We start from the raw sequence: 4,220 nt of genomic DNA on the forward strand, positions 1-4,220 counted from the left end.
ATGAGGTATTAGGGTTTGGGGACACGCAGAGAGACATCAGGGATGTGCACGCACAAAAGAAAGACCTTGTGAGGACACAGTGAGAAGGACGCAGTGAGAAGGACACGGTGAGAAGGACAGAGGTCTCAGAAGAAACCATACTTGCTGATACATTGATCTTAAAACTCGAGCCTTCAGGATTATGAAAAAAGTTGTTTAAGCCACTGAGTTCTAGCACTTTGTTATGCAGCCTCAGCAGATCAGTTCACTGCTCAAAGCTGCTCCCCACTGCATGTGGCGATGCTCCTGAGCGCTGTCCCCAGGCCTCACTCCCTCTGCCCTCCCGCAGGCAATTCCTCGACTGATGTCTCTGAAAATCAGTGAGCGAAGTCAACAGAGCCACACAAAGTCAGTGTGTGACGTCTCGGCTTAGGAAAGTAGGCGTGGATGCTCACAGAGAGTTTGCTGTGCTCCCATCAGCTGTCTGGTGTGGCCTTTGATGCCATCACACCTGTGGCTGTGATGGAGGTGATGGGAGCAGAGAGAGGACGGATTCCGGGGGCTGATTTGAGACTGTTCTTGGGCACAGGGAACGAGAAAAGGATCGCGTGAACGTCAAGCAGATCGCTGAAGGAGAAGCTTGACTGGCAAGCTTCGTCGAAACTTGAAATTCTTGTTTATTCCTATAGGTCCGGCGATGGAGAGAGGAGGAAGCTGCCCTTCCCGACTCTCGTCTACTTCCACTTACTGCTCAGACTTCAGATTGCTCCGGAAACAGCTTCCTTCCCATGGCGGATGTCCAGATGCCCCCCTACCCCAGGGGGCTCTCCTTCCTCTTCTCGTTCTCCACTTGTCCCGGCTTTTCCTACAGAACAGCAGTTAACGCTGTGAAGAGCCTCGAGTGCGAAATGAGGCGCTATTCTGGGCTCTGCGGACCAGGCTGGTTGAGACTGACTTCAGGAGTTTATATTCTTGTGCTCTGGAGACCGAAGAGGAAAAAAAAACAAACAACAACAACAAAAAAAAACAACAAGAAAACTATCAGGGAGCAATGTACTGAGAATTAAAATGCGGGAGATGAGAGTGCAATTGATCAGGGAGGTGGCTTTAGACTGGGTGACCTTTGGTGCAGCTCTTGCCTTGAGGAGTAATTGACAATTTGTGTGATCTATGACACTATTAATCAGCTTGTGAAAACACCAGAAACACCACAGAGTTCTGCCATCTTGGCTCCAAGTTACAAAAAAGGAAATAAGTTTGCTTACCTATACCAGGCAGGGGGTATAACCAGGCTTGGTTAGAAAATGAATAAAATGTGCTCCCAGATCCCATTTCCTTTGTCTTTTCAGAGAGGAATTTTAGCCTTCACAAAGGTTTCTCGCCAGGTCTTTGAAAAGGAAATGGAAAAGCTGTTACCTAAGTAAACAAAACCGAGACACATATTTAACCTACCCTGGTAACTTCTTCCAGGGACATTTGGAAATGACGTGGGATCCCAAAGCCAGGCACTGTCCCTCAGTCCCCAGCTAGGTCCAGGGGAGCCCTTTCAGGTGGGCCACACCTTGCCAAGAGGCCAAGGGCCAGGGGTGCCACGCTCCAGGGTGTGCATGGTGCCCTGGGAGGCTCTGAGACAGCACTCTGTGGGAGGGATGCAAGGCAGGGGTTTGGGGTGATATGGGGAGCGCAGGTGGTGCCAGGAGCAGTTGGAGCCTTAAGACCCCCATCCCCAAGTGGCAGGAGAGAAGGTTTGGCTCTTGTCACTGGTGTTCATTCCAGGGCCAGCACACTGACCTTCAGCTCAGGAAGTGACTTCTTGGTCAGTTGCTGCTTTCGAGGGGCCTGCCAGGATTTGAAACGAAGCAGCAGTTCTTATAACATCCAGCCATAAATCTAAATCTTTTTTTTTTAACCCAAACAAAATAGCGAGATAACTTGACATTTTGCATGCTTAAATTTAGAACAGATTACAGAAATTGACTACCCACGTCATAAGCTGTTTCTTAGGCACAACAGACATATCCAGACTTAGTTTCACGTGATTTCCATCTTGAGAGTGCTTCCTCCTTTGCCAAACATTTAAAATCTTAAAGTGGCTATGACTGAGGCCACCTGACCTCCAGTTCTCGCCCTCATGTGTCTGAGCACAGGTGCCCTGCCCCTCTAGGCCTCAGCGAATGCCTCTCTGAGGTTCCACAGTGTGGTGGGCATGGATGGAGTGCCAGGCAATGTCTGGCTCCTGTGTCCAAAAGTCAGATCCAGATGACCAGAGAGTGGTCAGGATATACTCAGTATTTGGGGTGATATGAGTAAGGAGGTCTATTAGATTACTATAGAACTTATGCCTAATAATAGTTTTTAATAATAGATTCTACTCACCAAGTACTTCCCATGTGCTGGGCACTATTGGAAGCATGCTTTATTTGTCTTAATTCTCCTAATTCTCATTACAACCGTATGAGGTATCACCATTTTACCAATGATGAAACTGAAGCTCAGAGAGGTTAAGTGACTTGCCCAAGCTCACACAGCTCTAGGTGGGGAGCCAAGATACAAACCCAGGCGTCTGAGTGCACTTCCTCACTTACAGTCTTTGTGTATCGGCCATGAGATCTTCGTGACACGGGTTAATGAGAATGTGATGGAGCCAGTGATTCTGATCCAGAGGTGGCTCTTCATGGGGGCAGTTGTCTCCACCCCCAGGGCTGGGGAGAGAGGGACTTGTCCAGAGGCCGGAGGGATAGATAGAATATAAAATGGTTGATTCAATTTAGAAAAAAAGCAAATCATGGCCTCATTAAGGTGCAGTGTTTTAAAAAGTTTTATTTTGAAAAAATTGCTGTAGCTCTTAGAAAAATGAATCTAAAAGAAGAAAAAAGAAAAGAGAGCCCCTATGATCTGAGTATGAATATTCAAGTTTAGAGCATCGTTTCCCCTTTAAATATAGCCATTCACTCACCTTGGTAGAAAGTCCTGTTACTTTAGGTTTGTCTCAACTCTCACTGCAAAGGCTGGCTGAGACCATCAGGCAGGACCATCTGTGCCGAAGACCTGATTTTGATTTTCTAGGAGCTATACATGACATCATACACTTTAAAGAGGAACTTCTTCGCTTTGCCAGCTGCCTCCCTTCCGGCCTATTCCTGCCTGCTACTCTACAAGCAGGACCGAGGGGAGGCGGGTTACTGGATAAACTGTTTCCCTTTCCTAGGGCACAATTGGACGCATGTAGAATCCAGAAGCCCGGAGATTCAGACAGGCCTGTTCGATGGCTTTCTTTAGAGGACAAAACTTCCAGACCAAGGTGCAATGTCTATTCAAAGCCAGTGGGTCTAGCCTTTCCAAGCTGTTCCTCCTCATTTTCTGTACTCATAAGCTGTTAGAATTAATTCACTTAGCTTTCTGTGGGTTTTCTTGGGGGATATTTCCTTACTCTTATTGTGTTAATACACATGTATATCAGTAGTTTTAATTCTTTTGTCACATGATTCAAATCCAATCAATAAATATATATAAGGAGGGTGCCGTGGAAAGGAGGAAAGGGGAGAGGTTTGGTATCACCATATTCAAATTAAGTAACCTATGTTTAAGTAAATCAATAACAATAAATACATAAAGTGCAAAAAGGTCATCTGTGTTGTTGGAACTGAACTATTAAATAAGGCTGAACTAGAGTATACTATTATTAATAACAGTAATGGCACCATTTACTGAGCATCTATTACATGCCTGGCAATCATGGTGTGTGACGTTCCCTTATCTGGGTGACAGAGCAGCAGACTCTGTGAAGCGCCAAGGGCACAGAATGAGTAATGGCAGAGCCACTACCTGACTCCAGATTCTGTGCTCATAATGTCCCCTGATAAGGAGGGCAAGGCACAGGTTGGTGATGTGACTTACTTATGCGTGAGTGCAAAACTTGCTAATGAATAAAGCAAAATGGCATAATAAAGAGCTGAGTCTGAGGGTCTGGGTTTGAGCCCTTTCTGCAATTTCCTGCTTATGACTTTAGGAACATTAAAAAATAACTCTAGGTGCCTCAGTTTCTTCATTTCTCCAATTTTCATGCTACCAACCAACTCTTCTAAGTGTTGGATGGGAAAATACATGTGGAAGGTCTTTGCTAACTCTCCTGGTTTGTATGTGCTGTGCAAACTAACGATGTCTATTTTATTTTATTTAATTAATTAATTTATTCAATGATGTCTATTTTATTTATTTATTTGTTTGTTTGTTTATTTTTA

Source organism: Pteropus vampyrus, unplaced genomic scaffold (assembly GCF_000151845.1).
Source record: "Pteropus vampyrus isolate Shadow unplaced genomic scaffold, Pvam_2.0 Scaffold222, whole genome shotgun sequence".
Lineage (NCBI taxonomy): Eukaryota > Metazoa > Chordata > Mammalia > Chiroptera > Pteropodidae > Pteropus > Pteropus vampyrus.